The following is a 12,228-nucleotide window of genomic DNA, read 5'->3' on the forward strand; positions in this document are numbered from 1 at the left end:
ACGTGTGCTACCGGGCTTAGCCGTCATTTTCTCATGTCGCTCAAGGCCTTCTACTCTTTTTGCGTATGGCTGCAATTCCTCATTTCTCAGCATAGGTAATCGTTTGTGCGGTCATCGACGCTACTGAAGTATGCTTTCATGCAATCATTAGTCGGCCGAAATTCTGTAGAGGAGGCAGACATACCGATGATGTTTAATTGGAAACGTTCGATCCAAGCGATTCGTTCTGATGGCTCATTTCCATTTGCAGTGGAATAATACCTTTGGTATTCAAGAAAGAGCTGGGCTGAAGCGATGAGGATGGAAATCGTCCCGTAGACGATACTGATGATGGTGTTTGTGTCTACGCCGCCGACACGCGCGACAGGGTGTGCGCCGATACAATGCATCACTGGAGACAGAATGAACATACGCAAATATATGATGGTACTGTGTGTCGATTTCTGGCGCGGAGAGTTGCGGTGCTTTATCACATCTCATACGTAGCCTGGTAGCAAGGATGGCGGACATCATAACAGGGCTTCCCGTACAGTCTATTGGCCGATTAAGGAAGATGATTACAATCCACTCCAACCTGCAGCAGGCAAACATCATTTACGTTTCTCATACTGCCTTGTACGATCCTTTCGTGTAACACCATGTCGAAAGCGTTCCATTGGGACGTGGAAGAATGCGCATTAGCACCACAGGGCGCTGTTCAGTGATACACCATGTCAACAGTGTACAGCTTAACAGAAGAAAGCCTGCGGAATATCTCGCTGTGCATGCTAAGCACTGGATAGGTATCCTTACGGACGTACCGATTTACCACATCCCGCACCCTGTGGTGCGTCACTGCTCAGGTTGTCGACTTAGACCAGCGCGGCTGATCGCTTTCAGGCAGGCTTAATGAATCCTATGGCAGTGCGACCGCGGTCGCGCTGGCTGAGCAGATACCGCACGACAGCCAAAGCGTGTGAAAAAGATTGCGACACGAGATGTGTTATTTTCTGGGGTGTCGCGTCTTTCCGCAACAGCGCTTTCTTTCACGCATGCAACGTTTTCGATGATCTACTCTGCATTGTGCAATCTGGCATAAGTACCGGCAGCACGCCATCATACCACGATCGCAATCTGCAACGTGCATATCCACTTCATGTTTAATTTAGTCTCTAGATAAGCTAGGGGCTCTGGATCTGCCCAGGTGATGATCACGCCGTACTTCGGGAAGCTTCGCACTAACGCAGTACAACTGGCCCTGTTCTTCTACTGTTGTGCCCCGCTACAGCACCCCGCATTGTCAACGCCTCTATTCCATTACACAGCATGCCTCTTCTGCGCAGCTCAAGATTGCGACGCCTACCCGATGTCGCTCCAGGGCTCTTCCGATTTATGATACCTGCGTGACACTGCGGATACCCTGGATTAGTTCTGTAACCCGGTTTAGCTAACGGGCCTACCTAGGGCTGAGGCGTCTACGCGACGGTGCTTGACTGTGACACGCGTGGGATGTCTCTCTTGCGCGCACATTGGTTTTCAGCATTGCAAATGGTCTCAACATCGTTATGCAGCTTCAATTGCAATCAAAAGTCCCTTTACTGGAGAGAAACAATGTCTCATGGGTTCAAACTACCCGGGTCATCCCCTTGTCCACCCGGATGTCAGTCTTTTCGACTAGGAACGGAAGAACGAAACACGAACCCGAGATCGAACAGTGCATTGCGACCGCGAAGCCCAACAGCCCTCATCGGAAACATCGAAATGTTTGAGAAACCTTGCGCTTCGTTGGCTCCACGAACAACCGTTGAAATGGGGGTAAGGGCACGGACGAGAACTGGTTATGGTCTCACCGCTCCACGCGACATGTGTTACCTGAGTAGTTCGTGGTACTGATCGATCGCATGCTGGAAACCGAACTGCCATGCGAGAGGTACGACAGTATCTTGTGCCGTGCGAGGCCTATCTGAACACGAGCCAGACCAAGTGCTACCGTGAGAGGTCCCGTTACAAAGAAAGGCTTCCTCTCGTACAAGTCTTCCGATCTGCCTCGTCCCGAAGCCTTTGTCGCCTACTATTGAGACTCACCAGCATCCACCAGCGGAAGGAAATACAGCTATACACATAACACCTTCGGATACTGAGATTTACGACAAGAACTCTACAGCACCACTGCCTGCCAACCAGCCATGGCGTCGCAACCGATCATTGATACTCCAGTCACTGATCCACGAGCAATGATAAGGGCGATTCTCTTCAATCGCAGGCACGATTACGACTACTCCTCCTCCGACAGTGCCGTCGCCTTCATTTCCGGACTATTGCGACACTACAATGGGCTTTTACCTCAAGACGAGCAGCGTTTAAGTACAATAGCTGGGATTTACGACATGGAGACCATCAAGCGCTTGACCCATGAGATTGGTAAGCAATGTTGTTCACCATATAGTGATACAGCTGACGTTGAGAAGCAAGCGAGGGCAACCCAGTACCGTCGGGCAGTGCCATAAGTACACCAAACACGCCTAGTAATTTTGTGATGTCTCAAGCAAACAAGCCGAGGTCTTTTCTAGAACGAGGTGTCTTTGCATGGGGGTGCGGCAAGTGCTACGATGGCTACGTATATGAGGATGGACTTCGCAGGCACCTTCGTTCTGTGCATGCAGAGCAGATCAGCTGCAATGGATTTCTGCCTTCTTGCCGTCTGAGGGGCTGCGGTATGGGAGTCGATGACGTCGACTCTGCGATCAACCATATTGTCGCCGCGCACACAAACAGTGCACTGCGTCCACACCCGAAGCGCTCTGCGAGAAGCCGCAATCCTCCAGTCATTGCTGAAGCCTCAACTCCTGGACCGAGCTCAGCCTTGCTTCACAGCAGCCACGACACGTATGGGAATTTGGCCTATCCGAACGACGACCCCGGCTTCTACGGCAGAGGCTCTAGCCAGTATCACTCACAGGAAGTCACTGCGCATCCTGCTCGGCCTTATGGATATTCCGATGTACCACCAACGCCCGCTCATTCTTATTACGAGGCGCCGTTACCCATGCCAGGGTACGCTCCCAGAGGAAACCGGCCTATTCCTCTTCCGACCGACCCAGCTTCTCGTCTTCAGCATTGGGACTATGGCAATACCTACCCGCAGAATTACCAGAGCTACTGACGAGGCGCACAGCGTGTTTGGACTTTTCCTTTTGCAGACGGAGGCAAGAGGCACCTAGTAGGGTGGGCCTATTGCAGACGGGTGACACGAGTCATGATTGCGTATTTCCGGGTTCATTTCGCTTGGGCGACCGTCTTCACAGTACATAGTCCTTGTTCAGCCGAAACGACTCTTTATTTCCCTTTGTCTCTATGTTTATACACAGTCAGTACAGATGGAAATTATAGCTCGTACGATCCAGCTGTCTAAATCGCTGTTGCAGCTGGCTGCTGTTGTCATACTACATTGTGTCGGCTGCTGCCCATCCTACCCCATTGACATCATCTTGTGTTCATCTTAGCATGGGCTAGACAGCATCTAACTATGTGGCTCCTCCCACGCCGAGAGAGGATCGCTTTCTCAGCTTCACGCTCGATTGTGACTCTTCTTGTGTACGAGGGGTACGGAGTGGCCAGATCACGGGAATCAGAACATGTCCGGAGTACACAGAACGCCGCTCGACGATACACAGCTTTGTGTCGGCCCAAGTCTCCAGAAGCAGTGAGAGATGCATTTGAAGCTGACGACATCCGCCGGCTACATTGGTAGCGGGCCATTAGCCTGGCATAAGGCGCCCTGAACCAGCCAATAGTATAGAGAAACCCTGAAGGGGCGTGTTTTGCGACAGGCTGTTGCCCGCTCGAGCTTTCTGTGCTTCTATAAACCGCCTAAGCAGCTACAGCAGCGCTAGCACATGCACCTACGCTACACAAGAGGTGCGTCGCATAGATATTCCCACTTGCGTATATATTCTAGCATAAGAGTAATACTTCTTAGTGGCTAAATGCTATTACGCTAGGCTTTTATTACTAGAGAGCGGATGTTAGGTAGCATTAGAATTGCTTTATAGCAGATTACAGGTTAAGGCTTATAGTAATTAACTTTTTAGAGATCTTTTTTTAGTATTTTTAATAAATTATATTATACTAAAGATACTAGACTTTTAGCTATAATAACTTTATTAATAATTCTTTTTTTTACTTTTTTTATTTTTTTTATTTTTTTATTATTTTTTACTTTATATTATTTAATTTATTTTACTATATAATATTTTACTTACTTTATTAATTATCTAGAATTAAGCTTAGTATAACTTATATTTATACTATACTATTTTTTTTTTAAAAGTACTTTTTAAAAGCCTTTTTATTATTATTTAATAACTTATTTTTTTTCTTTTACTTTAGACTTTTTAAGACTATAATCTACTAGTCTATATAGTAAAAATAGCTATTTTTAAAATACTTTATTATTAGTAAACTAATTCTATAGCGTAAACTAGTCTAAAAAGAGTAAAGTTTATTACTAGTATATAAAAAAACGTATTTCTAAAAAGGTTAAAATCTTATATTTAAAAGTATAGGCGTTAGGTAGACTAAAACTTAGGTTCTTAGTACTACTACCTCTAGCGTAGTTAAAGCTTTTAAAATTTAAAGTAGTAAGATAACTATTTTATAAATACTAATATTTACTTATAGTAAAGAGAATTATAATATAATTATATATTTTTAATAGCTTATAACTAATAAAGCTATAAATTATAAAGTAATAAAATACTAAATTTTTTAGTAAGTAAAATTATACTTCTACTATATATATACCTTCTACTTTTATTTTACTACTTATAATAAATTAAAGATCTAAAAACTTATTAAAAATATAAATAGTAGCTTAAATTTAATACTAAAGCTATACTAATATATATACTAAATAAGCTTTAACTATATCTTTACTTATATCTCTTTTATAAGTTTTTTTAGCGTTAGTAAGTCTAAAGCTAATCTTATTACTAGTTATATTACTTTACTACTATACTAAAGCTTAATTAAGTCTTTTTATTATTACTATATTAATTACTTTTCTTTTAAATACGCTACTATTACTCTATAAATTCTCTTAAAGTTATTATTCTAGAAGCTATTATAAAGGCTATTATAAACTACTTTATTTATACTATACTAAAGGCTATTATAAGCGCCTTAAAGAGCTACTTTACTAGTACTTTAAAGCTATATACTAGGCTTATTAATATTTCTATTATATCTATTTCTATTATACTTATTTTTATTATACTTATTTCTTTTACTTTTATTTCTATTATTTCTATTACGTATATAACTAGTATAAAACCTTTTATTATTCTTTTTTTTAGTCTTACTTTTAAGAAGCTTATTAGTAAAATATATAAGCTTTTTAGTAGATATAGCCTACTTTTAAAGTAATAGAAAGAGTATTCTATTTATAATCTTACTAAGATATACTTAATTATTATAGTTCTAGCTAGTTTCTATTCTATTATATTATTACGTAACTAGCCTAGCCTAATTAGACTAGGCTACCTACTAGCTTTCTATATATAAAAATCTTATACCTTTATATTTTATATAATAGCTTATATTCTATTAAATATATTTATTATTATTTATATCTCTTATATTATATAAGCTTCTTTTTAAGATAAGTCTATCTACTTATATATAAATTATATATTAGTTATAAGATAATAATTAACTAATATATATTAGCGCGTAATAATATTACTATAGCTTTCTATATTATAAGTACGTAATATAAAATTACTATAGCTCTCTATATTCTATATCTCTAGTGTTCTACACTAATAAGTATAGCGTAATTAAATCTATCTAGTAGTAGTAGTAGCGCTTTTATAGTACCTACTATTAACTCTACTAATAATAATAATAGTAGTAATAAGACTTAGATAACTAAAACTTAATCTAATATCTAAGGCTTTATTAATAAGCTAGATAACTTTAAAAATAATTATAATATCTCTCTAGAGAAGAAAGCTAACCTATATAAGTAGCGCGCTAACACTTTTACTAAATACTAGTGTAAACGCTACGTTTAGTTTACTAATAATAGTAGTAGTAGTAGTAGTAGTAATAATAGTAATAATAATAACTATAGTAATACTAATAGAGAAAAGTAATAATATATTTTCTATTACTAGTTATTCTAAGTAGCTACTAAGCCTACTAAGTCTACTATTCTAGATATAAGCTATAATAATAAGACTAACATAGTCTATCTTTATCTATTCTAGATCTACTCTAATAATAAATAAGAGATTATTACTAATATACGTAACGCTAAGTAGTTTCTTAATTATATTACTAAGTATAGTAAAACTATCTTTACTTACTTTATTAATATTACTACTAAATATTATAAATACTATAATAAGATTTAGTAGCTAAAAACTAACTTTTACCTTTATAAGTAAGAAGTTAAAGCTTATATTAATTATATTTATAGTTAGACTAAGGCTACTACTAATATTAATATTAAGGTGCTTACTAAGAAGTATAATTATCTATTAGCTACTAAGAACTTATACGCTTTATACTCTACTATTATTAATAATAAGCTAAAAGTATTCTATAACTCTAATATCTACTTATATAGTTATATTAGTAAACTTACTAATAAAAAGAACTAGCTTTAATAGCGTCTTAGTATTTCTACTAATAGTAGTAACGTTAGAGCTAGTAGTATTAGCGTTAGTAGTAGTGTTACTAGTAGCTATACCTATAGCGCTAGTTCTATAAAGCCTATTACTATATCTATTAATCTATTTATTAGTTAAAGTAATAATCTACTAGCTATTCTACTAAGTAGTTTATATAGTCTTACTACTTAATAGTTAGCTACGCCTCTTTAGCGCTTTATAGCTACCTACTCTACTATCTTTAATAATTTTACTACTACTAGCGTAAAGCTTAAAGATATTAAGACCTTTTATAGTAATAGTACTAACTATACTAAGTATAAGTACTAGTATTACGCTATAAAGAACTTTCTTTTAAAGACTAATATTTATACTATAGTCTAAAACTAAATTAATTATATTATTAATTACTTATAAGGTTTTATAGCTTAGTAGGTTAAGTACTAAGTAGAGCCTACTATTTACTACTATTTTATTAACGTTTAGAAAGTCTTTACTAACTTTAATTATATCTATAATACTTTTAATATACTTACTAACACTACTACTACTCTTTATAATACTAGCTCTAATAGCTTTATATAGAAGTAGAATAAGAACTTTAACTTTTAAGTTAGATAGTTTACTTCTATCTTAGCTTTTATAAATATATCTAATTATAAAATAGTATAGTATATAATCTACCTAATACACTTTAGTTATAACGCTACCTTCTAGTACTATATTAGTAATACCTAGAATAGCTTTATCTATAACTACTATATCTAGTAGTAGTTTCTACGCCTTACTATATTTAATAATACTTCTAGTAGTAGTAGTAGTAGTTAAAGTAGTTATAGTAGTAGTAATAGCACTACTACTATTATAGACACTAGTAGTTATACTTTATCTATAAGTACTTATAATAACTATAGCTATACTAAAGCTTAACTTTCTATTTTATTAAAGTAGAGCTAGTACTTTAAGTATAGTAGTACTACTAATAATAGTAGTAAGCGCTATTACGCTACTAACGCTAACGTCTTTACTACTTATAAGAATAGTAGTATTATTACTATATTTAGAATCTCTACTCTAACTATAATACTTACTAACGCTGCTCTTTAGGTATTAGTTAATAAAGTTAATAGATAGTTAGAAAACTAGATATCTCTAGTAATTATTACTACTAAAGATAGAAGAAAAAAAATAATATATATATATAGTCTCTACTAGTTATTACCTAGTTCTCTTAAATTTTATCTACCTACTCTAATACGCCTTATAATGTCTTTATACAACTTTTATTTTCTAAGTTACTAACTTTACTCTTACTACGCTTACTAAAGTAAAAAACTAAAATCTTACGCATTTATATATAATACTTAGAAAACTAGATATATAAAGAGAATAGTATAGCTAGAAAAGAAGTTACTTTTAGTATAAATACTATTATTAAAAGTAAGTACTTTATCTAGAGATAATAGTTTATATTTAAGTATAGAGTTATATTATCTACTAGCACTACTATTAATATAGAAGAATTAACTAACTCTAGTACTACTAGAAACTATATATTATTATTATTTATATAATAAAATAAACTAAAAATATTTATACTAAAGTAGCTACTTTACTTTTATTTAGATAATAGTAGTATTATTAGCTAGACTATTACTTATAGCGTTCTTATTACTATTACTTATAATAACTATAAAAGTAAAAAACTCTTTTACTAAGTTAATATAGCTAAGTATAACTTTATCTTTAGACTTTCTTAGTTAGAGAAGTATAACCTATATATTAACTAGTAGAATTATACTATACGCTTTAATAGTAAGTACTACTTTACTAACTACTTAGCGTATAGTATTACTATCTAGGTTTAGAGTAGTTACTAGAAAAAGTATAAGTTTTCTAACTATAAGCTTAACTCTACTTACGCTTTACTTAATATCTACTATATTTCTAGTAATACTACTACTTCTTTAGCGTTATAAGCTAATTATAAAGTTATTTAGATATACTCTTAGAACTTTAAGAACTTAGAAAATAATATTAATACTACTAAGTACTACTACGCTTATTACGTTTTTACTTTTATATTCTCTATTAAGTTTAATATACTTATCTAAAAGAATATTAAAAAGTTTTATAATAAGCTTAATACGCTAGCTAAGAGCTGCGCTAATATTCTATATAAGCTTTCTAAGTAGCTATATAATATAGCTTATTACTTTAACTCTAACTCTACTACTACTAATCTTCTACGCTATTATAGTTCTATTAACTATAGTATTAATATTATTCTAGGCTCTAAGTATTCTTCTACTAGAATATATAGGTTAGAATATAATAAGAGTATAGTAGTTAAGGTTTATATTAAGAATATAAATTTACGTAGTAAAATCTATAAAAGTAAGTCTAAGTTTACTTTACTAGTACTTATTATTTATAAGCTAAGAAGTAAACTCTATATTTATATTAACTACTATACTCTTAACGTAGTTATAATTAAAAATAAAAATATACTTTTAATAATTAAGAAGATACTAGCTAGACTTACTAAGATAGAGTACTTTACTATTATTAATATTATTACTACCTTTAATAAAATCTATATTAAAGAAAGTAATAAATATAAGACTATTTTTCTAATACACTATAGTCTCTTTAAATACTTAGTTATACTATTTAGTTTATATAATATACTAAGTACTTTCTAGTCTTATATTAATAAAGTCTTACGTAACTATCTTAATAAGTTCTACTCTATTTACTTTAATAACGTTCTAGTATATAGTTAGATACTAAAAGAATATAAAAAGTATATTTATAAAGTAGTATATACTCTTAGTAAGGCTAGACTTTACTTTAATATTAATAAGAGTAAATTTACTATTAAAAAAGTTAAGTACCTTAGCTTTATTCTTATATCTAATAGTATTAAGATAAACGTAGCTAAAATTAAGATAGTTCTTAACTAGAAGCTTTTTACTACACTAAAGAAGCTCTAAGCCTTTCTAGACTTTATAAACTTCTATTAATACTTTATAGTTAGATTCTTTTATATTACCTAGCTATTAATAGACTTTACTTATAGTGTAAATAAAGATATCTATACTAACTTCTCTATTACTTATAGATTTCTAGCTTATAAAGCCTTTAAGAAGTTAAAGTATATATTTACTATTACTCTAGTACTAGCTTACTTTAACTCTAATCTAGAAACTTAAGTTAAAACTAATATATTAGATTTAGTTACTACTACTATTCTTTCTTAAGTACAGACTAATAGTGTTCTAAAGCCTATTACCTTTATCTCTACTAAGATATTTTCTACTAAATATAACTATACTATCTATAATAAGAAACTTATAGTAATTATTAAAGTATTTAAGAAGTAGTGTCTAGAGCTTACTAGTACTACAAACTCTATTAAGATTATATTAAATTACTTTACTCTATAAATCTTTATAGTTAATAAGAAACTAAACTATAAGTAAGCTTACTAAGCTAAGTTTCTAAGTAAGCTTAACTTTAAAATTACTTACTAACTAGAATAGCTTAGCTCTAAGCCTAACGCTTTTACTTATTACCTAGATAATATACCTATAAATCTAAATAATCTTTATATTTTATACTAGACTTAAATAATTCTTACTTCTAATTAGATTAATTAAGTTATATAAAAGAATATTATATAGATATAGTAGTGTAATAGAGTATTCTACACTACTTACTTTATAACTATACTATTTAATAGCTATACTAAGTTAACGCCTAAGTTAGTAGCTATAATATATCTAATAAGTAAGAAAGCTATAGAAGTAGAGAACTTAGTAGATAAAAACTCTATTTCTACTACTAACTTAGGTATTATAGATAAGAAAGAGTTAATAGTAATCTCTTAACGTAATACTATAGCTTCTCTAGTATAAATACTAGAGAAGAACGTCTTAGATAATAAACTTATAGCTACTATTTATATAGTATATAATATAGATAATACTATAAAAGAAATTATTAAAGTAAAAACTAATAGTACTTACTACTTACTATATAGCCTAATTACTAAAATATAGCTAAAGATAAAACTTAAGAACTATAAAGTCTATAATAGTCTTATCTACTTTTATAATAGGTTAGTAGTACTTTTTAATAATAGACTTTATAATAATATTATTTAACACTTTTATAATAGTTCTTCTACTAGTTATAGAGAGAAGCGTCTAATGTACTACTTACTTAGTTAATACTACTACTAGCCTCTTATAACTAACACTATTACTTACTATACTTATAACTATTTTATATATTATTAGACTAAGCTATATAAAGACTAGAAGTAAAAGCTACTTTATCTCTTACTAATTCTATAAAGCTTTTAGACTAATATCTTAGTTAACTTTATAACTTTACTTCTATCTTATACTTACTTTAGCTATATATATAAGTATATTATAGTTATTATTAACTACTTTAGTAAATAGTAACACTTTATTACTCTAGCTAGTCTTAAGATATAGTCTATAGTATAGGTATTTACTAAGTATATATAGCGTAAGAAGAGTTTTTCTTTTACTATTATTTTAGATTATAGCTTTTAGTTTATCTTCTACTTCTAAAAGAAGCTTTACGCTTATATTAGTATTACCTCTAAGCTCTTTATAGTTTATTATTCTAAAACTAATAGTTAAACTAAAGTTACTAATACTAGTTTTAAGTATTATTTTTATATATATACTAACTATATATAAGATAACTAAGTTAATTAGTTATTTATTATCTAGCTAGCTATTAATAACTATAAGAATACTTCTATAAGTTTAGCGCCTACTATAGCTACTAAAGGTTATCTACCTTATATAGACTTTAAGTCTAACTTCTCTATTATTACTATATAGTTCTATACTAAGTAACTTCTCTATAATAAAGCTAAAGGTACTACTAATAGAATAGTAAACGTTATCTAGTTTATATATAAGAACTTACGCTAGACCTAAGATAAGATAGAGTACTACGCTAATTAGTTTTAATAAGCTACTCTAAACTACTACGTTAGTAATTATATTTATCTTAACGCTTATAATATACTAGCGCTTTACTTAAATTATAGTCTTAGTTTAAAAAATCTTAGTCTATATAAAGTAAAGACTATACTTAACTATTATACTATTATTCTTAACCTCTTTAACTACTATAAGAATATATATCTAGTCTTTTACTCTTAGTTACTCTACTTAAATACTAATTAATATAATCTTAGGTCTAAGAGTAAACTAGCTTATAAAAAGCTAGATAGTATTTATAACTATTATATTAAAGAAGTTATTAACTACTATATTAAATAGCGTTATAAAAATTCTATTACTAGTACTAAGAGTACCTAGTAGTATAAGGTTAAGTATACTAACTTATCTAGCTAGAATATATTACTACTATAGTAAGATTATACTAATTTTTAAAGTGCTAAGAAAGCTATCTAGAACTTCTATAATTAATATTTTAAGAAGCTTCTACTTTATACTTTATATAAAGACCTTACTTTATACTTTAATACTATTACTATATATACTTTTATTAGCTACGCTAA

Source organism: Alternaria triticimaculans (assembly GCF_023758025.1).
Source record: "Alternaria triticimaculans strain BMP 0046 chromosome Unknown scaffold_11, whole genome shotgun sequence".
In the NCBI taxonomy this organism is placed as follows: domain Eukaryota; kingdom Fungi; phylum Ascomycota; class Dothideomycetes; order Pleosporales; family Pleosporaceae; genus Alternaria; species Alternaria triticimaculans.